This window comes from Euprymna scolopes, chromosome 23 (genome assembly GCF_053919585.1).
Source record: "Euprymna scolopes isolate OS-2025 chromosome 23, ASM5391958v1, whole genome shotgun sequence".
NCBI classification, from domain to species: domain Eukaryota; kingdom Metazoa; phylum Mollusca; class Cephalopoda; order Sepiida; family Sepiolidae; genus Euprymna; species Euprymna scolopes.
Genome location: NC_136504.1, coordinates 46,921,456 through 46,948,955, shown reverse-complemented (window position 1 = coordinate 46,948,955; position 27,500 = coordinate 46,921,456). Strand labels below are relative to the sequence as shown.

Sequence of the window (27,500 nt, the reverse complement as noted above, 5' to 3'; positions counted from 1 at the left end):
GTTTTTTCCCCCGCTTAAGTGTTAACATTGTTTTCTTTTTTTACTTCGCTTATAACAAACAAACCTACGTCGTCATCGTCGTAACGCTCGACGACTTCCGGCCGCGCCCCTGTCAATTTCGTTCTTAAATAAATCTAAACATCTTTCACTAACTCATTCTGGCTGGCCGATTTTATTTTCAAACTTCGCCTCAGGGCTTCCGGTTCGATCCAACCCCCTCCCCCGGGTTCTTTTTTATTTAACATCACACCCACCTACAAACACCCGGGCAACGCCGAGTACCCCCGCTAGTACTTTCATAAATCAGAGTCCATTTTCTATAGACTGTTTTTGAACTCAGTCAACGACGGGTACTTTTGCTAGTATATATATATATATATATATATATATATATATATATATATATATATATATATATATATATATAATGGACGTGTGGGTATATATATATGTGTGTATATATATATAATGGACATGTGGGTATATGTGTGTATATATATTGTGTGTATATATATATATACGTGTGTGTATATATATATATGTGTTTGTTTGTGTATATATATATATATATATATATATATATATATATATATATATATAAAGAATGAATGCTGTAAAAGTTATATAGATGAATATGGATTTTTGTAAAGGAATAACAAACGCGAGAAGTAAGAAATGGAATATAGAAAAGACGTTTAAATAAATAAAATTCATGATGACAAAATTGTTGTTAAAAAAGAAACCCAAATGGTTATAAAAAACTAAACAAAGTGTGATATAGTAGTAGTAGTAGTATTAGTAGTAGTAAGAAGAAGAAGAAGAAGAAGAAGAAGAAGAAGAAGAAGAAGAAGAAGAAGAATGATAATAAAAAAAAAACAACAACAACATTTTGAACGAAGCTCTTAAAATCTCCTGCGTAGAAAATGAAATGTTACGACATCACCGGCTGCAAATTTCTCTGTTCACTTTAGTGAAGCCGTTTGCAAATTCTGTGTTATCTGTTCAAGATGTTTAAACAATTAAACAAAACAGCTGTCATTTCTTATGAGGATGCGCGAGGGGGGAGGCAAGACTACTTCCAGATTTTGCCGATAATCCGAAGACAATACTTTTGCAGCAAAAACTGTCAAGTTTACTAACTAGCGTAGCCCACGGTGATCTACAAATTGGCAGCCGTGTCTTGCGAAACCATTGTAACAGTTACTGAACATGAAACATGAAAATTATTTTAACAACGGAATTTTTCACGTTAGGGTTTATTGAGAAGACATTTCTTTTTTTAGAAGTTAAATATCTGAATTATGTCGTCGTGTTCAGGAAGTTGCGTAATAAACAGGTAGTCACCCGTAACACGTTGATAAACTCTTTCTCTAGAAAATAACTAAATTTCTTCCTAAGAGAAATGCCATCGCATACGTTTTCGTTTATTTACTTCCTTTTTAAGGATCCAGGCGGTAAGACACATGGTCGTGTGATGTTTGATGACGTCAACGCAATTGGAGAAGTGCACTGTGGCCTACAAAAATGCATAGGCTGCTCTGTCGAAATTGATCATTAGGGGAGTCACGGGTGATTAGTAATCAACTAATTTCTTTTGGAAAAAAAACAGCCTTAGAGAGTGAAGCCCTAAGGACGAATCAGAATGATACCTCAGTCTGACAGCGACAATGCCATTGTCCGGTGATTGTCGGAGACGTATCCTAGACTCATATAAACAATACCGACTCAAATTGTTCTAGATTCAAATACTCTTTGAGCATGTCTCAATGTGAGTGCGAGTAGATCTGATTCTGGCATACAGAATCGTCAACGAGAATCTAATTCTACCTTGAGAGGATATTTTCATTTTAATGCCAAGTTACAGTCTCTGTGAGCAGTTGCTTTAATCTCAACAGAGGAAAAGCATTATTTAGATTATTTTGACCTCTCTCTTTCTCTCTCTCTCTCTCTCTCTCTCTCTCTCTCTCCCTCCCTCTGTGTGTATGCATATATATATATATATATATATAGTCATCCACATACAGTACTGTTTCGCTGTATCACAGCTCATCAGTGCGGCTAGACAGGTATCTACCTCAAGCCAGGATCCAAACCCGGCCGCCCGTACGACAGTCAGGCTTCTCACCATTAGCTAAACTGCAGCTGCTGTGCGGGTAGTGAATTAACGATGTTTTCACATCGTCCGAATACCTAAGCTCAATTTGTTTACACAAACAGCATCGCTTAATACGCTAATGATAAATTCCAGAGGGAAATTAACCAATAAAATATAACAAATGCGTTATACTCTTCTTGAGGTTGAAGGTTCAATCCTTTGTGCGGGCGATACTTGGAGTACACCTGCGAATTACTTACTGGTGACTGCGGATTAAATAAAAGAGTTTCGTGCAGATTCCAGAATTCGACAAGATGTACCTGAAGAAGGTCGGTGTTTACATCGACTGAAACATTGTGAAAATAACAATCAAGATGAGAATAGTAGTTCGAATAATCCAAATAATATGAATTATCAATCCTCATCTCAAAAATTCAGAAATATAAGAAAAGCAGTATTGTTCGTGTTTCTAATCGTTGGAACAGCTTACCAAAGGAGTATTTTCCTTTCTTTCTTTTTTCATTTGGGAGTTGCTACTTATCAAGGCCGGAAGTGCCACTCGAGGATAAGGATTAATGAATGTAAGGTGGCGGTGGAGTAATCACTTATGGTGTAAATTGGGTAGAATTTGATTATTTATGGGGACGACTTAACTGGAACTTATTTACATTAGATTTGAAAGCTACGATGTTATTCAACCGGGAAGCATACCAGCGGAACAGTGTTCTAAATGCAGGTAGTTCTGAGAAAGAAGTTTTGTCCATAGAATTTGCGTTTACATTTAGACACAGACAGAGAGTGGGAAAATCATATATAGTTGTTGTAACTAGTCTAGTGGGTTTTTGATGAAGGATTGGCAAGGGGATACCATAGATTGGAGTTCGGTCGATCACTTGCCATGAAAATAGTGATAATTATGCCTATCATGTCCAGTTTTAAAGTCGCCTTGGACAAACATACAAACAGTATATAGACACAATATCTACTTACTGACTCTTTTATGTGGCTTATTGCACTTTGATTTTTTTTTCTTTTTATATAAAATTGATTGATTAATGATACGATTTATAACCGGTACCTCCCCGAATTCGAGGCCGCATAGGAAGCAAGTTTTTTTTTTTTTTTTTTTTTTTTATGAGTCTCAACAGTTCCCAACCATGCGTTCTGTAAAAGCCCATTACTCGTGGGCATAAAACCCGCCAATAAATACGCTGACGGAAATGGATGCTAACAGGCGAAGTTACTCAAGTGCCGAGTGATAACTCTTCCATGTGGGAGGTTGATCCGAAAGAACAAGTAAGAAAGAACAACGACTTCCTTCTTAATCGACCTTTAAAAAAAAAAAAAAGAATGGAACCACTTGACTAACGGTGGTGGGGATGCCGGCGACGACGTCTGCTGTCCTAAAGTGACTCGGTAAAAAGTAAAAACAAAAAAAAAAAGAAAATTTAGAGTTATGTGAAAGTCTGCAAAGAAATATTGTGAAACGGAAGAAAAACAACAAAAAATAAGGCCTTTCACTTATAGGCGAGCATGAGATAACCTGTCAGCAAGCGGGAATGTATTGAGTCTGGTATGTCTTATATTATGAGCAATCCTGCTGAAGAGAGGGAGACAGGGGTGGATGTGATGGATTCGGTTGAAAAGTAAAAAAAGATTTGCTCATAAAAGAATCGCCCTCGTTCTAAACTATGATAGACACCTCTTAGACTGTTTAGTACAACAGCCAGAATTATGTTACATAGCCAAACCAGAGTTTAATCTTTTTATCCCCCCTAACCCATGTCGGGGGAGGGGATGAGACACAAGATCAAGGAAGTGGGATTTGAATAGCCAATCCTCTAAAGGAAGCGTATTCTGGTCGAAAAAAAAACAAAACAAGCCTTGACAGTCCAGTCGGAATTCTTGATAGATGCGCCTCAGGCGATTTGCAATAAACGAACCTCTTCTCAAAGGTATGATATGGTAAACAGTGCGAAGACGGACATCGTAAAACTACACAGGAGCCTACCTCGGAATAAAAGAACAAACCATATTAAAAAAATGGTCGACACTCAGTTTGTCTGGTTTTGGTGTGAATGTTAGAATTAATAAAATGTTATACAAGCCAAAACAAATATTATGCTACACAGCTGAAGTCAGACTTAGTACTATTATGTATAGCGAAACCAAAAGTGCTACTATGGCCTATAGCGGAAACCAGAAGTGGTACTATGTTCTATAGCGGAAACCAGAAGTGGTACTATGTTCTATAGCGGAAACCAGAAGTGGTACTATGTTCTATAACCGAAACCAGAAGTGGTACTATGTTCCATAACCGAAACCAGAAGTGATACTATGTTCCATAACCGAAACCAGAAGTGATACTATGTTCTATAGCGGAAACCAGAAGTGGTACTATGTTCCATAACCGAAACCAGAAGTGGTACTATGTTCCATAACCGAAACCAGAAGTGATACTATGTTCCATAACCGAAACCAGAAGTGGTACTATGTTCCATAACCGAAACCAGAAGTGGTACTATGTTCCATAACCGAAACCAGAAGTGGTACTATGTTCCATAACCGAAACCAGAAGTGGTACTATGTTCCATAACCGAAACCAGAAGTGGTACTATGTTCTATAACCGAAACCAGAAGTGGTACTATGTTCTATAACCGAAACCACAATTATTAATAGTATAGTTACATTTCATATAGTAAAAACTAGAATTAGTTACATTTCATATAGCTACAGGCAAGACTGTTCCTATGTTACATCGGTTTGCCAGGGTTAATAGGATGTTATGGGTTCGCAGCCAGGATTGGTGCTGTACTGTATATGGCCAATATCAATATTTTTCCGTCACAAGAGTTAAATCTGAGAATGTTAAAATAACGTCGACTAATGTATATTTCCTAATAAGTTCGAGTGCTTAATTCTACATATCAATAGCGGAATATCATATTGATTTTGAAAGACACATAGACAAAGGCAGGCAAATAGTGAAAGAGTACCATATGACAGTTACGGGGGTGAAATTGCAAAATTAGGCTTAACACTAGGCTACACCTCCTACTGAAATACAAGAAATGCCACCCATGGGATTGTGAACAAAATTCACACTTCTGTTGTTGTTGTTGTTGTTGTTGTTGTTGTTGTTGTTTTTTTTGTTTTTTTAATTTTATTTCATTTTTATTTTATTTTTATTTTTATTTTTATTTTTTTTTGCAATTCAACCATATTTGCTACAAACACACTTTAATTCATGCCCGACTTGTTCACCAAATTTAAATCGTGAATGTCTGTTTGGACCGTTCAATGATATTGGGGGTCACTTTGCTGATCGTCTCATCAGTAGAAAGTGTGATCCTGAATTGGTTTTACCTTTACCGAACTTTACATACCCTATTTTTATTTGCAGGATTATCTAAAGCATATTCATCAAAACAATTCCAACCGATTTTCACAACGTTTCGGCCGATGTAACCTCTCACCTTTTCAGGTGCATCCTATCGAACTCGTGAATCTACATGGAATTTCAAATGGAACCCGTCATTTAAACCACGTATATGGAATGTTTTCCTTCCATCAACCATGACTGGATATGAGTTCTTGCAAGGACCCGTGGCGCAGCGGTTAGAGTACTTGGAAAAATTTAATTGTAAAAGTGATATTCTCCTGAAGGTTGAAGGTTCAATCCTCAGTCTGGACGATGGAACAAGGATATGCTATCTTTGTGAAGTAAATAAAAAGTTTCTTTCGAAATTCTGGGCGGATTTTCGAGTTCGACAGAAACATTATCCGACAAACGTCGGAGGTTACATCGACCGAAACGTTGCGAAAATCACACTCAAGATGAGAACAGTAGTCCGAAGAATCCAATCAATACGAATAACCAATCCCTATCTTCAAAATTTCAGAAACGTAATGATCAAACCATTCTTCAACTAAAAAAAAAACATCACAACCAAAATCAGGGTCATGCCAAGACAAGAATGTGTCAGATTTCTTGACAAATTTGCATCCAAGTGTGCTTATCATTTAGCTGCGATAAAAACCAAGATTGTTGGTCATTCATAACGGAAACTTGGTGGGCAAGTCAGGCATATATTTATTAGTCCAAAATATGGTTGGATTACAGGAAGGAATGTGAATTTTATTTATAATTTAATCTGTGGCATTCGGTGGAGGATTCTCTACTTTTCTTTCTTTTTTTTTTTTTTTTTTTTTTTTGTACTTTACCAGAGAGGCAATTGAGGGGTGATTTAACTGAAATTTTCACAATAATAAATGGAAATTTTAACGCTTTTGTATTATTTAATTAATCCAAATTCGTAACCTGTTATATGTTTAGATTCGTAGTCTGTTGTATATCTAAGTTTGTACGATATTGTATAGCGGAATTTTGGATTCGAATCCGCAATTAAGTATTATGTTATATATATATTATAATAAAGTCGTATTCCTGTTTATCTGTCTGTCTGTCTGTCTGTCTGTTCACAATTTGGTTAATATATACAAAAGGTACATTGTTGCGTTAATAGATTTTAATACTGAAAACAGACTCTTATATACTTTTATTCCCGCATGAGGTTATCTCATTTGCATATTACATTAAACGAAAATGTGTTTTAATAATCAGCTCTATATATTTAATGAAAATTAGTAATACAATTGTTTTAAGTATTCAATTTAGAAATATTATATTAATTTGATTTATTTAATTTATTTTTAATTTAATTTGCATTCAATTTATTTTTTATTAGTAGTATAAAGAACATCGTCTGTGTTATAAAAAAACGAAAGTAAGTTTTCATTTAACCTATGAGTTATTTCCCTTTAAGCTATGAAATTTATTTCCTTGTTTGAATTTCGTAGATAAAGATGACTGCTTTATGCTTCCAAACATCCAAACTATGGTCAACTTTTTTTTTTTTTTTTTTTTTACACAGTGATCACCACTTATCAAGGCCCGGAAGCCACTCAGGGATAAGGGGTATTGAAAGTACATTACGTTAGTGTGGAGATTTGATGAAGTGTTTACTTAAGGGGGCGGTTAATTAGGAATTTGTTAACGTTGGACTTGAAGACATCCAAGTTGTAGTCCGGTGGGAAGCAGGTAGACGGAACAGAGTTCCACAGGCGTGCAGTTCTAAGAAAGAAGCTTTGTTCATGGAATCCACGTTTTGATTTAGGCACAGATATAGAGTGGGGGAAATTTTTCACAGTGGATTCAGCTAGACGGGTGTTTTTCGTGAAAGATTGGCGAGGGGGTACCAGAGATTGGAGTTCAGACGAGCACCTGCCAACTTTCAGGAAAATTGTAACAACTTAAGGATAGTTGGTGTATCTTAAATAGTATGTGACTAAATACTCTGCCGGGCAATATGTTTTGTATCTGGCAACGCCGAGTATGCACAGCTAGTCCCAAATAACAAAGAATCGTTTCGCCACTTAAGTTTGATCTATCGTTCTTAAATGAAGTGGATTACTAATAATGCCGACTATCTCTTACTCGTGTCCTTTATAAAAGCGTAGTCATGAGTGTGTGTATTTTGTAAAGCCTTTGGCGTTTTGTATCCGCGCTTGTTTGTGTGCACAGTAATATGAGACAACTTTTGTGACTCTAAAGTCTTCCCGTGGTCGTAGATTGCAAACAGTAGCGAAGTATCTCCTTCTTTAAAAACCGATTTTACTAAAAAATAAAAGAAAAAAGAAAGAAAGAAATCGTGAAATAAAATAAAGTTCTCCCCCCCACCCCACCGTTAGGAAGCAAGAGCCTTAAGCTATGCTGGTTCAAGGGATGAGAGGTTTGAGATTACGCAACCTCTTTCTCCACTATAGAGTCCTACGTAGGCACCGTCACACTCTTGTTCATACTTTTATATATATATATATATATATATATACATATATATATATATATATATACATATATATATATATATATATATATATATACATATATATATATATATATATATATATATATATATATATATATATATATAATGCGAGCATGAAAAGTAATATGGATATTGTCAAGCTTAGACATGGAAAAGAAAAAGACAAGATATTCTAATAAAACTATAATAAATTTATTACTTAAAATATTGCAGGAGTAAGAATTGATTATAATAATGTTAAATTGAATTGTTAAAAAACTCTTAATGCTGCACTATTGTAAGTTTATTATATTTTTTACTAGAATATCTTGTCCTTTTCTTTTCCATGTTTAAGCTTTACCATATTACTTTTCATGCTCGCATTTTTCTATTGTAATCCATGATTTTTCCAGGCTTCTAGTAAATTCACTTGTTCTTTGTTTAATTTAAGTCTTATTTTTTGCCCCCATAAACATAACATACACATATAAAAGAAATATTAAAAAATAAAAATGTACGGCACTCGTCTGTTTTCATTCTCTCTGTTTCACTTGTTACTTTTCTTTTCGCGAGTGCGCTAACTTAGTAGCAAAACTAGTTACTGAAGCGACATGGTTGCTATGGAAACAAATCATAAAAACGTCGCTCACCTCCTTACAAATTTTTACAATTTTGAACACCAGTCAATTCATCATAACTTTTGTTTTACCGAACAAAAATTGAAAAACAAAATTCACAATATAGCTGAGAAGGTGATCGATAAACAGTAATAATTGTTTGAAATTTGGTCGAAAAATGAGTGAGCGGTGAAGCTTTAAAATTGCCACTTAACCATATATTCAAACACTACCGTATTTAAATTATATGTATATGTGACGACTTTATTTTTATCACATAAATCAATATATGAAAATATAATTTTATGCATAAATTTTCAGTATTTACTTCAGCAGTGTTATCTACGGACACGTGTTTTGCCGTATTCACAGTTCATAAGCTTATGTAATAGGCTTCGAACCTTCAACCATCGGGGCTATCCGCATTCGATTAAAACCCTCATGGTTCAAGGTTGAACCTAAATACAATCAGCTATGCTGATCAGCCGTGAATACGGCGAAACACGTGTGTGTGTGTGTGTGTGTGTGTGTGTGTGTGTGTGTGTGTGTGTGTGTGTGTGTGTGTGTGTGTGTGTGTGTGTGTGTGTGTGTGTGTGTTGAGATAATAAATTCACATCGGATAAATCGGAACTTTTTCAGGTATCGAAATCGGAAAAATTTACGCCTATATTCCGATGCCAAAAACGATTATTTTAATTGTTTTATTTTCTCTTTGTTTAAAACTTGATTTTCGATTACTGGTACTAATGATGAAATAAATAGATATTCATAAATTTTGGACTAGCAGTAAAATTAAAATCTATAGATCATTCCTTCCCCCCACAGGTGTATTGTTATTGTTTTCGAAAATATATGTTCGTATAATATACTGGTATTTACGGTAATCCGATCCACCACCACCCCCAAAAGCAACCCCACTGTGTCTAAATATTTAACGACAATCAGAATCTGGAAAAATATTGGTATCATCCCCTCAATATTACACACACACACACACACATGTATATATTCTTTGAATTATATATATATATATATATATATATATATATATATATATATATATATATATATATATATATATCGGGCAGTCCGTCGATTTCGATGATGACGCAGAGGTCGATTAGTGTCCGTGTGGAAGGTGCGATGCGAGTCCGATCGGAGCTCTTCAGCAAGAACACGACCACCATACTCCAATCGCTTGAGTGCAGAGATCACGCTGCGGCCTCCAGTCCATCAAATCCGCCGGTACGCCCTCACTTCATCTCCACAGGACTTTCACCTCTCTCCCAGCCTAGGCAAAGTAGGAATAAGCAGCTTGCCCAGTACTGCTAGCACCCTCTCAGAGGCAAGGACGGCCAGGACAGTCTGCACACATGCAATCAGTCACATCCGATGGCTGAGGCAGACCAGAGTCGAGTTGTACATCACCCTTGTTGATCGCATCAGCACTGTGATGCTCGTTCATCCGCTGCGCAAGCTGTTGGGATTCCTTCCTCATCCGCCAAGAGCATCATTGACCAAGCTTGGATTTTTGTGACCCTAAATAGGGGGGGGGGGCTAGTGGGTACATCACCTTGCCCAAGAGTGACCCAGCACTGCAACGAGTAAAGGGTAGTGACATCCTCTCCAAAACCCTGGAGCTCCCGCACCAGGGCCTTGCTGCCGAATGTAGTTTTACATCATACCCAGGACCAATTAAATTAATACTAATAATATATATGTGAAAAATTTTTCCAATTGGAGTTTTGAAGAATATCGGAATCTGAAAAAAAATGTGTGTCTATTTTCCGATTCCAAAAACACTTCTTTTCGTTGCTTTTTTATTTATTTATTTTTTTTTTTTTTTTTTTGCTCGTATTAATGATGAAATAATAACTATTTATTGATTTTAAAATGCCAGTAAAACTAAAAACTATAGATCATTTCTATAAGTGTATTTCTACATTTAGGAATTTATATGTACGCATTTCAAGTTTTCTTTTTTTTTTTTTTTTTTTTTTGAGTAACTATACCCCCCTTCTTTAAAAATAATCTATATTTAGAAATCTGAAAGAATCGGAATCGGAAATTTAAAACAGAATTAGTAATTGTATCTGAATCGGGAAACATGTTGGAATCGTCGTTGGAATATATATAGTTAGCACTGTAACAGAATGGTTAACGCCTTGTAAAAATGCTTTTTTGTAAGTTAATGAAATTTTATCGTATTTTCCTTTTTTTTTTTTTTTTGTATCTTTAATATGACCTTTATCTTTCCCGATTTATATCCCTTTATTATCAGTAGAAGATTGAGAATTGGAATCTACGCGCATGCGTTCACATTCAGTTTTATACATATACAAAAAAAGATAATCTCGTATTACATAAAGAACCGGAACTTTAGAAATGCCAGATGCTCTGGTCGACGCGGTGCATGTGTTCCCTATAAATTAGCATTGCTATGATTTTAAACTTAAGTGTAGTCTTCAGAATATAAAAGTTTATTTAGGTGTGGTTAACAAGGTTTGATCCTAACCACACCCACTACATGATACGAGCCTAGATAGCTGACTGGTTAATTGAATCATGTGACATATAAAGATTTTAAGTTAAATTTCAATTTCAGTTTAAAAGCTAGGAAAGACGTCTATATATTAATAGGATAACGTGTCTGTTTTGTGCGTCACGCTTAAATCTTTTTTTTTTCTTCTTCTTCCGTGTGACTGTCGTTTAATTGTTGTGGCCTTCCATTTCTTGTGATAAATAATTTTACCAAGAATATTTCATAAGTTAAGTTTTGGTTTCGGTTTCTATTATATTTGATGGCACTCAAGTCATCTCTATGTTTTTATAAATAATTTTACCAAGAATTCTTCATATGTTTTTGTTTCGGTTTCGATTATAGCTGAAGGAACTGAAGTTATATATATAAAGAATATATATAAGTTTTGGTTTCGATTTCGATTTAAGTGTTACATATAGGGGTTTCATTAAAGGAGAGTCTTAAAGTCTTATTAGAGTGTTTGTCTTGAGAGAGAGAATGTTTAAGAGGAATAGAGAGGGATGTTGAAAGACTCAGAGAGATTGTTCATTTTATTGTAAGAGACTTAGAGAGATTGTTCGTTTATAACGATTCCTATATTTTAAAAGTTCATTCTTAGATGTCTTGAAGAAGAAGGAGAAGAAGCTCTTGGAGTGAGGACATAGTGTTCACTGTTCGGACATTGTGTAGACATGATGATGTTGATTCACATTATGGATATGACATGTCGAGATGTGTATGAAACGACATTTTATAACACAAACATATAATAACAATACAATTTACCTTTTTGTAGGAATCACAAACACAAGACGACGTTCTACAAAGATACAGTTGAGTTTATTCTTCACACGACCGGCCGTGATTTCCATCATCAAGAATTCAAAGCTTCACATTCTAAGTTTAAAAGTTTTCGTCTCGCTTCTAAACGTCCGGATTTCAAACTGCAGACTCTCTCCGAGTTTCTCACTGACTGTTTCTCTGACCGTCTTCTTTTACTCTCAAGTTTTTCTCTATCCCTAGAACTTTCTATTTTCCGTGACGTCATACACATGTTAAAACATGTGCCTTCTTTCACGTGTTCTGGACATGCGTGTCCAAAACTTTTCCTATTTCTACAAAAGGAATTTTAACCTATACTCAGTAACCTATTTTTCCAATATGTTAAAAACATTATCTTATAAGCTGCATTCTTTCAATTTAAAATTTCATAACAAACTTGACAGTTCACATTCTTTTCTTGAAATATTTTATCTCTATTCTAAACAAACGTTTGTTTTACATTTTTAAATTCTCACACGTAATCTATTTCTAAACCTAAATTACGAGGTTCGAATTTCGTCTATTGCTATTTCATTTTCATTTTAACTAATCTCTCTATTTTTATACTTACATGAAAAGGGGACAGCCCTTATCATGTAACATAAGCTGTTGCACCCAAGTTATATGGATGCATATATTTTTTATCACAATTTAATATTATATAAGAATCGATAGAAAATTGACTCTATAACAATATATACGAAATCTGCATAAATTAAAATATTATATTTAAGCGTATTTTACGATCGGGCTACGCAGGGTGTCCCTGCTAGCTTAGATAACTACTTTTGAAGTTTTAACACGAGCTATAATAATATCAGGGCCTCTCCATTTAAGCTGAACATCCACAGAATGCCAGCATCAATATATTACATATGTAAGACTCTACTGTGGGATTTCTGCAGGTTCCGCTAGTTTTATGTAGTATTCCGCTGGACGAGTGTCCATGCATAATGTAGATTTGATATTGTCAGAAGTAAGTTACATTTTAGTTTGAATATCACTTTTATAATCGATTTTTTTTCAACTACTCTAACCACTGCACCGCGGGTCCTTACAAAAAATCAATTCTAAAAGTTCTATTCTCCTGGAGGTTGAAAGTTCAATACTCAGTGTGGGCGACCGAAAAATACAATTGTGAATTATTTAGGACCTGTATCCAGTCAGACTGACGGAACGAGAGCATGCTACACCCTTGAAGTAAATAAAGGGTTCCGTTCGAAATTCCGTCCAGAAACATTCCCAAGTTCGACAAGAAGGTCGAAGAATCCAAATAATATGAATATGCAATGGGGAAAGTGGTGGCTGGTTAATTTTAATGCATTTAAAATCAAACTTCTCTCCTTCCATCATCAACGCTCCAACCCCTGTCTGGCATCAATTGAAATGAAAGTCTCTCGCCTTGGAGAAGCTCCATGTTTTAACAAGCTTCTGGGTCTGACTTTTACTCCTGGTCTGAAATAGAACACGTACATCAAATCCGTTACCAAGGTCGCTGGAAAAACGATTAAATCATTCTACCGCTCCAGTAGATATCTCATTGCCAATGCAATTCTCTACCTATATAAGAGCCAAGTACGTCCAAGGATGGAGTACTGTTTCCACATCTGGGCAGGAGCTGCTAGAATAACTCATCCTGCATTGACAGAGTTCAAAATAGACTTCGTAGTCTAATAATGGTTGCCCTTTTCTCTTCCCTGCAACATCTTTCCCACGGAAGAGACATTGCGAACCTATCTCTGCTTTATCGTTATTTTCATGGCAAGTGCTCGTCTGAGCTCCAATCTATGCTTCCCTTGCCAAACTATTACGAAAAACATTTGTCTAGATGAAACCACTACTAATAATTCTTCCTACTCATTATCTGTGCCTAAATGTAAACGCAGATTCTATGAGCAAAGCTTCTTTCTTAGAACTGTAGAACTCTGTTCCCTTTCCCTGCTTTCCAGCTGACCACAATATGGTCGTCTTCAAGTCCAATGTAAACAAGTTCTTAATGAACCATCCCTTTAAGTAATCCAGTTTACTAAATTTTCGACTAATAACGATTGCTACGATATTGTCCCATTGATTACCGTGCACTCATTAAACCCTTATCCTCAAGTGGTCTCCTGGCCTTTATAAGTGGTGACTCCTTCGTTAAAAAGAAATATGCGTTCAGTATTCATTTAATTAATAGACATATTTACTTATATTTATTTATTTCTCTTCTTTTTATCACTCCAATCAATGACAAAGGTTATCCAGACTCTTTGTTTGGGGGGGGGGGGCACATTTAATAGTTCATTATAAATATGGGCACGTTATTTGTTTCCTTCTCGCTTTAAATGTATTTATTCTACTTGCCAAAACTAAGTACTAAATATTGTCGGTTTTTGGAGGGCATTTTTTTTTTTTTTCATATTTGTAGATTCTTTATTTTTCTCCATTTTTCTTTTCTTTTTTTTTTTCGGTTTCTTCGTAACTTCTTAGTGCTATTTTGAAATGACTGAAAGTGCCGGGTTTATTTTTGAGGTTGTCACAGTTGTAAATGGTTTAAAGTTGCTAGGTAGTCCGTTTAGAATAATATAAATCAGTAAACTATCCCTTATTATACCACGTGATAGTTTTAATGCCTTTTCAGTTGTTTCAGTCTTTTTAACATAGTTAGTCGTCGTCTCGTCTTCAATAAACGACGTTTAGGGACGTTAGTTCCGTATATAAAGAGATTCTTATTGGTTTACCTTTCTACAAATAATGCATTCGTCATATATTCAAAGCGTTGCGTCCGTCATCCAAGGCCTTTCGCATTATTGTAACATGGTCACTATTGTAACATGGTCACTATTGTAACATGGTCACTATTGTAACATGTAACATAGTACATAATATAGGTGTGTGGGAAAATATCAGCAGCAGCGAAAGATAGCTGACTGCGAAGTGATTAGCAGGAGCAGTAGACGAAAAAAAAGCACATGCAAATTAGGAAGTGTGCGCGAGAAGAAAAAAGGAATTAAAAAAAAAGAAAAAATGCACAACGTGGAGGGTGAAAACAAAGTAGGCGCCGAAGGAGACGGATGTGACAAGCGAAGATGAGAATGTGCCGGCTGTGTCTAGCCTGCGGTTGGAAGAAATAAAAACGTGAGCCAGGCTAAAATGGGCAGGTAGCAACGAGAGACTATTAAAGTGGTGCCGAAAATAACAGTAATAACACTTTTGCTAAAAAAGAAAAAATACAAATCCGATTTTTATTTATTTATTATTTATTTATTTATTTTTATTTATTTATTTTTATTTATTTATTTATTTATTTTTATTTATTTATTTATTTATTTATTATTTATTTTTATTTATTTATTTTTATTTTTTATTTTTTTTAATTACTAAAGTAAAGTCTAACGGCCACTTCATATCATCAGAAACAGACTTCTATCGTCTGAACATTGTATTAATTCTAATAAAACAGACGCGTTGTTTTCAGTAAATTCTGGGTCTTTAGGATTCTGGGTGGGCTGATGACTAAATAACTTTGTGTAATTTCTCTATATATCCCAAAGTTTTCACCTGCCACAATTCGAATTTGGATTCAGATTTGTCAAAGTAAAAACGATTGCCGGGCACAGAACCTTTGGAGTAAAATATTCTTTATCGCCTATGTACTGCCGCAGGCTTTTACTTCCGGTTTTTCTTACCTTCGTAAGTAATTTAAAATTAACCGTCATGTTGGATCTATTCCACCTCCATTTTCTTTTTAAAACCATTCTGTACGGAGTTCATGAGAGAAACATGAGTTTCGCAGAATCCCAGATTTTACCGAGACACGTTGAGAAACAGGTCTCGCTAGTACATAATATATTTACATATATGGCAGTCGACCTCCTGTCTGCAAACATCTGAGAATATTGGTATGTACAAACAAGTTTATGTAAATAACCACTCATCTAGTTGTCTCTGCGCGCCACTGGATGTATAAGATAATATGAAGAACGAACATATGTACGGAAAAAAGAGTTGAAATAACAATTCTTTATAAAAATAACAAACTGGGAAAATTATTTCTTTTTTTATTATTATTTTTGCCCTTTTTAGGGAAGAGGGTTCATATGTTCGTTGGTGCATCTGGCTTTGATATTTAGATCCCTTCAAAGTGGGCTCCGTCTTGATGAAGCTTTCTTGCTCTGTTTGTCAACCTTTATGTTAGGGAAAATGAGTTTTTATTTATTTGTTTGTTTTTTTTGTATTGTTTTTTGTAAGGAATCAATTTTTTTTTTAGGGGTAAAAGGCTTGGCTTTTTTTTTTTTTTTTAGAAATAAGTGGTTGGTCTTTCTTTTTTTAGATAAGGTGTCAATCTGTTTTTAGGGATAGTGGGTCGGTCTTTCTCTTGTGGAGATAAGGGGCCGGCTTTTTTCTTCTGGAGATAAAGGGACCGGCCTTTCTCTTCTGAAAATAAGGGGTCAGACTTTCTCTTCTAGAGATAAGGGATCGTCTTTTTTTTTTCTTTTCTAGAAATAAAGGATCGTCTTTTTTCTTTTCTAGAACTGAGGGAGCGTCTTCTCTTTTCTAGAGATAATGGAACGTCTTTTCTAGAGATAAGGGGTCGGCCTTTTCTAGATATAAGGGGTTGACTATTTTTAGGGATAAGGGGTGGGGTAAGTTTCTTAGGGGTAACGGACAAGACTCTTTTCATTTAAAGATGAAGGATCAATGTTCTTTTTGAAATAAGGCTCGCTCTTTTTTTTTAGATATAATGAGTCATCTTTTTTTAGATAAGAGGTGTTTTGTTTTAGAAATAAGGCGTCGATTTATTTTTAGTATTATGCTGTCGGTCTTTTTATTTTAGAGATATGTGTGTTTTTTTAGAAATAATGAGGTCGATCTTTCTTTTAGAAATAAAGGAAGGGGTCGGTTTTTGTAGTGATCAGTGGTGTTTTTAAAGAAGAATGTGATTTGGGAAAATACAGGAAAACATAATTTTTGGTTTGGATAAACAAATAATCAGATTTATTTTACATCAGCGGTTGGGGTCTTAGACACGTGATCATATGTAGATGAGTGTAGATACGCAGTCGTTAACTGAACATCAGAGAGAACAGACGTTTTTTCAGGCAGCTAAGATGTGAAGACGTTGTAATCCCTGAAGACGTCGGCCGAAATCATGAAAACAAATGTTCGTATATACTTCAGGTATGAGTTGTGTTTATTTAAAACTGTTGAAAAGAACTGTTTGTCTACAACTGTTACGATACGTCCACGTCAATCGTTTCCTGTTAGAACTGTTGTATAAACGTTAAAATATACACACTAGACGATCAACTAAATGATACGACGTATATACATACACGCATTTACACGTACATGAAAATACAGATAAAATATAAAACCTATTATTCAACATGTACGTCCTTTTGGAAAATATTCATATACACACACAACGTAACACACACACACACACACACACACACACACACATATATATATATATATATATATATATATATATATATATATATATATATATATATATGCACTGGGTTATATGTCCATTTTCGAGCAAACAAACAATAACAGAAACGTTATGAATATCGACCTAATTCAGTCACTGTCACCGAAAACATAAACATCTAATAGAATGTTATCATACTTACTGACCGGGAAAATAAAGCCGCTTTTTCCGAGATGAAAATGAACACTTTTAATAGTCATAGCAACACGTGGTGATAACAACGTATGTTTTATATTTCAGAAACTGTAGACGAGATGTACATCGTTTTGGAACTTATAAGTTGTACTTTATTTAAATTTGATTTGCTGCATTTTACTTACCATAAAAATAACCCAGAAAATCTCCCTGTGTCTAATGAAATCAAAGATCAACATTGATAACTTGTTGACTGACATCATCTAACAGCAAGTGCATGCAAAAAATAGTTTAAATAAATATTACAAATATATTTATTGATCAATATGAGAAGGATGTTGTAGTTTGCTTGAAGCATTGTACATAGGTGTTAAAGGAGTTGTGTCTGAAGGCTGCATCAATGAGGTTCGTGGGAAACACCGTGGACACGAGTTAGCATATTGAAGAATAATGACAATATTAGAAGGAATTTTCAATGATTTTCAATTATATTACTCCGTTTGTATAACAATCTTTATTTGCTGGTAACGCCTCTTTAATTTTGAAGATGCCTTCATAAAATTAAGACGGAATATTGAGGTTTATTTCGTGAAAAATTGCAAAACAATTTAGGTAAAAATTAGGGAAGAGGGTTTATGGTCATCCTCATAACTGTGCCTTTGCTTGTTTATGCTTTATCCTAGCTAAAGTTCCCATTCACCACAATACCACAAACACACCGGGAGTCGTCTTATTTAAGATTCCCAAATCATATCGTTTTGGTTTTTTTAATAATGGTGTGTGTGTGTGTGTGTGTGTGTGTGTGTGTGTGTGTGTGTGTGTGTGTGTGTGTGTGTGAAAAATAGAATTCTGTAAAAGGAAAGATAGATTTAATGAAATTTCATTGGTTATCAGAACCCTCCCAACCCTCCCTAGATGATAGACTGTCCACTGTTTTACTGGTTTGATGGGGGGGGGCGAAAACAAGGAGGTCGATCTCTAAATAGGGCGGAATCCTAGACGAGATCACAGAAAATGGGGTAGGGGTGTATATGAAGTTGCTCCAATATGGAATCACTTACTGTGGTGGCCGGAGACGAAAAAGAAATGTCGGAGTGTGGGCATCTTGAGACGGATGGGGGGGGGCATTCAATCGGCAAGCTAAGAACCTTATCTAGACACAGGGCTTACTTCTAGGGGTCCGACAGAACCAGGACCACTCAAGTGGGAAACACGAACTCCAACATGGCACCTCTACGTACGCACAGACTTGCTATTAAGGCGAGATATTGATTTCCTGGTTCAATATAACTTTTCTGGAATCAGAACGGAACTGATCCAAGTAAGCAGATCGCATAAGATGACCGATATCCACCCAGACAATAAGAAATAATGAACAAAATAAACGTAAAGATTATATATGTTTTCTTTTTTACGGCATAATCACGTTGAAACACTGGTTCTTATCAGACCACCGAAGTTAAGCAACGTTCAGCCTGGTCAGTACTAAAATGGGTGACTATTTGGGAGTTTCAGGTGCTGTATGTGCTCTCCGCTTACCAGTCAGTCTTGGGTCTATCCTTGTCACTGGACTCAAGCAGTGCCGATTCAGAAAAGGTGTGGTTGGATATTGCGCAACCCTTGCCTCACAATTATATATATATATATATATATATATATATATATATATATAGGGTGGGCCAAAATAAGGGTCCTATTTTTTAAAATTCATAAATTCATGTAAGTTTTAAGAAGTGTTTTACGGTCAAAATTTGTTTTGTTTATTTACAAAAAAATCTCGGAAGGGTCAGTCTACACACACATAAAGTTTGGTGAGTTTAACTTTTATTTTGTGGAAGTTATTCAAATTTAAAGATAGGACCCTTATTTTGGCCCACCATCCATATATATATATATATATATATATATATATATATACAGTGATGATCATATTTATTGGCACGGTAAAATAAAAGTTAAATTTTGTCTAATAAATTCTAAAAAAGGGATTAAATTAAAGAAAATAACAAAGTATATTATGTATTTTTAACTGGCCTCTCCGATGCAGCAATCGGATTTTAGAAAAAATAAATAACAAAGGAACAACAAACATAATTGCAAAAAACCCTTGTTCAAAATTATTGGCACGGCTTTGTTTTTCTTTTAGTATCAGTATAATATCAATCAATTTCCGGTTTACGTGCTTTCTGAACTTTTTTATAGCCATGTTATAGCTTGTTTAACGCTAATTCAGTGAATAATTTTTTTCAGATAATTTTTAGATAGCGATTTATTTAAACTATTATAAGTGACTAAATTATAATTTTCAATCGCCATGGTTAAAACTAAGGAACACAGCGAAGACGTTAGGAAGCTTGTTGTAGCATGCCATACCAATGGGGAGGGCTATGATAAGATTTCAAAGAAGCTAAACCTTCCCAAATCCACTGTTAGAGCCATAATAAACAAGTTCAAATCGCAAGGCCACGTTATGAGTTTAGAGGGTAGAGGGAGAAAAAGGATTCTTTCCCCAAGAGATGAACGGAAAATTGTTCGACAAGTAAAACAAACCCCAAGGATCTATGTTGGGGAGATTGTTGATGAACAGAGCACCTCTGGAGTGAATGTATCTCGACATACAGTTGGTAGAGTTTTGAAGAGAGCTGGTTTAAAAGCATGTCGTCCGAGAAAGACTCCCTTATTGAAGCCTATGCACCTGAAAGCAAGGCTAGCCTTTGCAAAACGTCATATTGATAAAGATGTTGCATTCTGGAAACGTGTTCTATGGACTGACGAAACGAAAATAGAGTTATTTGGCCATAATAAAGTGTCTTATATTTACAGAAAATCTGGCGAAGCTTTCATGCCTAAGAACACCATACCCACAGTGAAGCACGGTGGAGGCAGTTTGATGTTTTGGGGATCCTTTGCTGCCTCTGGACCAGGGCGACTTGTTAAGGTCACAGGTAGCATAAAAAAGGAAGATTATGTTAAAATATTGGATGAAAACCTGAAAGACTCTGCTAAAGAGCTCTCACTTGGTCGTCGTTGGTGGTTCATGCAAGATAATGACCCAAAGCATTCGGCTAAACTGACTAAGAAATGGCTTGAGGACAATCATATTAATGTTTTGGAGTGGCCATCACAAAGCCCAGACCTTAATCCAATTGAAAATTTATGGAGAACATTAAAATTGAGGGTAATGCAAAGGAAGCCTAAGAATCTTATTCAATTGGAGGATTATTGTCAGGAAGAGTGGGCTAAAATTACTACTGAAGAGTGCAACAACTTGGTTGTAAACTATGAAAAGCGACTGAGGAAGGTAATCAAGGCCAAAGGCTATACAATTGATTATTAAATAAATCGTGCCAATAATTTTGAACAAGGGTTTTTTGCAATTATGTTTGTTGTTCCTTTGTTATTTATTTTTTCTAAAATCCGATTGCTGCATCGGAAAGGCCAGTTAAAAATACATAATATACTTTGTTATTTTCTTTAATTTAATCCCTTTTTTAGAATTTATTAGACAAAATTTAACTTTTATTTTACCGTGCCAATAAATATGATCATCACTGTATATATATATAAACAAACACTCGGTAACACGAATTCCATACATTTTGGCGGAGGATGAAACGTGGAAAACTCTTTGTCGCTTGATTGCCATTTTTTTTTTATATATAATTCAGTAGCTAGCTCTACTTACGTATTGGGCACTGTTGAAATAAATACTGAAAATCGATACACAAAATATTATGTCTTATAACGTTTTGTGTGGACACATGAAATAATAAAATATGTGTGCGCGCAGACGCGTGTCTATGTGTGTTTTTGCGTGCATACGCAAGTGTATATGCGTTTTTATGCGTAGTCTCCCTTAGATGGATAAATAAAAAGTATATCTCCTCTCTCTCTCTCTCTCTCTCTCTCTCTCTCTCTCTCTCTCTCTCTCTCTCTCTCTCTCTCTCATAAGACTTGTGTATATTTTGAATCTGTGTATCACTTAACATTCTCAGAAGTTGCTTATATCATGTATTTACAAAAATAAAAAAAAAATCCAACGTTTCTTTTTTTGTGTGAAATGTTTTGATGTGTTTGGGTTTCATACAAAATGCCGCAGGGAAAGAAGGAGAAAAAAAAATGAAGTACGTTTTTTAAGAGCAGGTCAGAATACGTTCCCCATTGTTAGGGACGAGGTCAGCACAGGGACATACCGTTTATCTGCACGCCATTTAAGTTCATTTTTAACGTATATATTTCTTTTTATACGCGTATAATCCGGCTAAGGGTGGGGATACTCGAAGAATGAAATATGACTTCCCCCCCCCTCCCCCTCTCTCTCTCTCTCTCTCTCTCTCTCTCTCTCTCTCTCTCTCTCTCTCTCTCACACACACACACTTTCTTACAGTTATATATATATATATATATATATAGATAGATACATACATACATACATACATACATATATGCATTTTTGTTTAAAGTTAATTCAGAAAAACATTAATTTTCAGGACAGAAATGTATTATTTGAATAAAGAATACGATTCAAGATGTTTTCCTTAACTCATGGATTTTCGATGTAGGCTCAGCTACCCAGAGGAAAAGTTATTAGCAAATATTAGATCTCATTCGAAATAATATTGTTTTTTAGTACACAGAAAGAAAATATGTTTAAAAATTAATTACATCTTTTCAGGGGGCATAGATAAAGAAAATAGCGAAGAAGATACCACACGATTAATTAATCTGTGTTCCTATTCGTCTCAGGATTATATATATATATATATATATATATATATATATATATATATATATATATATATATATATATATATATATATATATATATATATATATTAGGGTAAACAGTTACATTTGGTCGCTACAAACAGCCATCTGTTTCAGTCATTGAGACTTCATCAGACGACCCCCAACCATTCGACGCCATAGAAAAAAAGAAAAGACTGAGCTCTTTTTTCTATTACATCGAATGGTTCAGGGTCGCCTGAAGAATTCTCACTGACTGAAACAGATGGATGTTTGTAGCGACCAAATTTAACTGTTTACTCTCGAATAAATAATAAAAATATTTTGCTCTTGTTATCGAGCACCATCTAACAACCTCGTTGTATTCATTAGTTCCTACTTTTGAACATCTGAACCTGAATTATATATATATATATATATATATATATATATATATATATATATATATATATAGTTTTCAAAAGTTACTTTGTGTGTGAGTTTCTTCCTCGTAGGTTCCGAAACGGCTGAGCCTATCTTTTGCAAATTTCAAACAAAGCTAATTTATAATTCTGGCAGTGTTCTTAGATATGTTTTGTACAAAACCTCATCCGATAAGTATCGAAAAATCGAAAAATTCCGAACTTAAAAATAGTCTGTCTAAAAAAAAAAGGAAGAATTTTTACAGGGGAATATTTGACTTTATACCGGATAAGGGTGTAACATAAAATATTTCCTTGTAAAAATTCTTCTTTTTTTATCTATAAGAGAAGAAAGACAATGTTTTAGGATCATCAAGTCCAAATATCAGCTGACGTGATACTGTAAACAAACACCGACGAAATTTTCTGAACGACATTATCATTATTATTATTATTTTTTTTTTTTTTTTTGCGAATTATTCCTCGTAATACACAGTAATCAATAAAGGATTGATTCTATAATAATACATACGCAATCTGCATAAATTAAAATATCATGTTCAAGCGTATTGTACGACAGGACCATGCCGGGCGGCCAGCTTGTATACATATATATATATATATATATATATATATATATATATATATATATATATATATATATATATATATACTCCTACAAATTCGTTTTTCAAGCGTGTGTATTGATATTCATATTAAAATCCCTTTCTCTATTTATTTAAAAAGAAAATACAATTTTGTTATGTATGAGGCGTGGAATTGCATTCACTAGCAAAAGATGTAGTTAATTTGCATATTCTTTTAAGCATTCATTTTAATTAATTCCCTATTAGTTTCTTCGGTTTTCTTATGGGATGATCATCTTTAGTTAACTATTACGTGTAATTATATTCATGCAGATTTTCTACATGATGTATACTTGCATAATATTTGCGTAAAATTTTTATTGTAAACACAAAATTGTTTCCATATCTATTTATGTATACGTATATATTCTTGTTTAAAAAAAAAAAAGCCTACTAAACTCCTCCTAGAGGTTTGCTCTACAGACATGAAACTTCATATATTAGATATATGAATCCATGCGAAACTTTATATTTGGGTTTTTAGCCCGAAAAGATCGGTGCAAAAGTGTGAAAATTAAAAAACTGAAATTTGCCAGGTGAAGGTCGAACGTCGCCATTACGAACGCATAACATATTAGCTATTGGTTCATGTTTTAATTTTTAACCTTTCAGTAAATATGTCTTCATGGCACAGTCATTGGCGGCAGAGGCAAAAATAAGTCGTTAGCTGAAAGTTTTGGTTTCGGTTCTCGGTGGTGGCGTACGAGTTTTTATTTTTTTTTAACTTTTTAAATCATTACTATATATTGCGTCCAATATAATCTATAATATACATCTCGCCTATTTGTTTAAATGTATGCATATATGTGTGTATATTTGTCTGCCTAAAACTTTCGACAGGCGACGGATTTTCATGAGATCGGTATCGTTGTTAAGCGACCTTTCAGATGACAAATACGGAAAAATTGGCTAAAAACATTAATCACTTAACCCTCAACTGGGCGCTGTTTCACCGATGTTTTCGAAAGTCATCCTCTCTTTTCGATTGACTAGCCTTAATTTAAACCTACATCACTTCCGGTTTGGATGATAAACCTACATCACTTCCGGTTTGGCGTTTTTTTTTTTTTGTTTGTTTTTTGTTTGTTTGTTTTTTTGGGGGTTTTTTTTTCATGTTCTTTTTCTCCTTCGCGGTACGGATTCGAGCCTGCCTGTCTACTACAACTTTTTTTTCTTTTTTTTTTTTCTCAACACACACATCCAAACACCCGGGCAACGCCGGGCACCTGGGCTAGTATATATATATATATATATATATATATATATATATATATATATATATATATATATATATATATATATAATATATATTACACAGCTTCGATTTTGTCTGTCTTTAGATATTTTAGTTTTGAAAAGTTGTATAATTTTGGAAAGAGCATTGTAGCTCTGATATATTGTACTAATTGTATATTCACAGCATTACCTGGCAATATGTACATTTCTTTTTCGGTTTTAATACATTAGATACACTCATTGTTCGAGTAAATGATAACTAGAACTATGACAACAGCATATTCTTTTCCTTGTTTTGATTCTCATGTATATATCCATTGATATCTTATGTTTTTATGTAGAGTTATGTGGTCCTCGGTTGATTAATTGCGTATAACTGTGTCGGGTATATACTCGAGAGTAAAAAGAATGAAAAGAATATGCGGTTGTCATAGCCCTAATGATAACTAATAAAAACAATGTGATGACTTATGAAAAAAAAAGATAATCAAAATCGCATCCTTGTCGCTGTTTTACAAGTATTTCAATGCAAAATGCTCTGAAGAACTCCAAGCACAAATACCCACTCGACAAACCAGACAAGCAACAAAATCCCACCCCTACACTGTAGATATCCCTAGATGCCGTAAAACCTTCTACGCAAATAGCTTTTTGCCTCAGACTGCTGCACTTTGGAATTCCCTCCTGAGGCCCCTGCTTCTCTGGCTGTACTTACATGCAGAAATTCAAGTGTAATGTGAACAAACAACTTGCTACCCAACTCCATAAATAGAATCCCTGCAAATCTGGTCCCAAATAGCTGCCCCTCATGACTAAGTGATCGTGTGCCTTGTTTGAAGTGAAATGACAATAAAATAAAATAAATTATGTTCTTGCGAAAAACCCAATTAATGATAATATCCGAAAGTGACTGGCTAGTTAGAACTAAATATCGATTTGGCAGATGCATTATTAATGTTATTTAGCTCTAAATTGTAAAATCCGACTGACTTAATTTTATATATTACATATATAGTACACAAGCATAATATGGATATACACATATATGAACAGATAACGCACACATATATTTTTGAAAGGTGATCGAAAATAAATAGAGAAACAAACATATTCTCAACCCGGTTCTTTTTCATTAAATTTTGTTTTCTTACTGGGTCATCTTAAGTTAACCTGCGTGAAACAATTTACATAAACATGCGAGAATATTGAGTTGAAGTGTGTTAATGAGTGCAGTTGAAGAAGGAAAGAATGTGGGAATTGCGTGTATGGTGTGAAAAGAACGTTACGAACGCAGATGAATGTATACGAGGGTCGTTCCAAATGTAAGGCCTCCTATTTTTTTTAACTGAAAAATCTAAAATGTTGTAGAGCTACGAAGACTGAGGTGGTATTATAAAAACGAATGATCTTTTGTGCTCCAGAATTTATTTTTCTGCATAGTAGACATCATTCTCAATGCACTTTTTTGTCAACGAAGAACGATGTCTCAGCCATAAAAATCCGGAGCGCGATTTCTCACTCACATCTGGTTCACCACTCTGAAATCGACGAATCCATCTCCTAGCTGTGCTGACGTCAACCGCATCAGCTTCGTAAATGTTCAATAGGCGCTGGTGAATGTTAATCGGTTCAATTTTTCTGCATAGAGGAATTCAATGGAACGTCTTTGCTTCTAACGCACATCCATGATAGAAATTGCTTTCATAGTCTGACACCGTCATTATCTGCAACAGAGATGAAACTTTCAGGCTACGAATGCATAAATTCAGTCATTATAACAATGCAATTTGCAATCCTCTTTGATCCATTCGGTAGTGAAATAAAAAAAATGTAGGAGGCGTTACTTTTGGAAAGTCCCTTAATTAAACATATATTAGTGAAATAGTATAACGGATTGTGTTTACAATTTCTCATTGAGGGAAGTGGTATTTTCTACTTGAGAGCCACGTACTGTTTTTAAATCTCTGAAATATCCGCATGGTAAGCAGCTGATAATCCTCAATTTTTTATTTAACAATTTGAATTAAGGTTTGTTTTTACTTGTTTGTTTTTTTGTTTTCACTGTTGTGTGTGTGTGTGTGTGTGTGTGTGTGTGTGTGTGTGTGTGTGTGTGTGTGTGTGTGTGTGTGTGTGTGTGAGAGAGAGAGAGAGAGAAACGGCATTAACCCTATCCGGATTTAACCGGCTTCCTCTGAAGGAGGAAGTTCCATGGGAGTATGAAATTCACAAGTGGTCCCCAGTAGCATGTATATGTATATCCCCGTTATGGAAGCTGACGACGTTAGGTTTTGGCAACTCTTGCAGGGAGGGATACGACATAATCATGTTGACGCACCGATTCCCGTCAGATCACCGAAGTTAAGTAATATTGGGCCCAGTCACTACTAAACTGGGTGACCAATTTTGGAATTCCACGCGCTGTATGTTGGAGAACGTCATTGGTATATACTTTAAGATGAAACTTTCAGATCATGACTTCATAAGTTCAGTCATCATAACAATGCAATGCGGGGTGAGGAATAAAAAGAAAAGTAGGAGGCATTACTTTTGGAACGTCTCCCGTATATAGATGGATAGATAAGGAAGATGCATAGATTGATGGATAGACTAATTGATTCGCAAATCGAATGATTTCTTATCTTATTGTTCCGTCATTTCAGTACTCTATGCTGTCGGTAACTCAGTCATTATATAATATCCCATCTTTTCATCTGGTCCCTTCATTTTTGGAGTCGTCAATTTTCTTCCACTCTCCATCTATGCCTAAATCTAAACGTAAATTCCACGAACAACGCTTCTTTCCTAGAACTGTCCGCCTGTGGAACACTGTTCCACTTGCTTGCTTCTCGGTCAACTACAATATGGTAGCCTTTAAATCCAATGTAAACAAGTTTTTGTTGAGCCGTCCCCTTACATAATCCAAATTATAC

At 34.8% G+C, this 27,500-nt stretch overlaps 1 protein-coding gene across 5 annotated transcripts in view; it reads left to right on the top strand.

The window, feature by feature from the left end:
* Positions 1-27,500, top strand: part of LOC145245877 (phospholipid phosphatase 1-like) — a 427,048-nt gene that overhangs the window by 369,327 nt on the left and 30,221 nt on the right. The window lies entirely within an intron of this gene.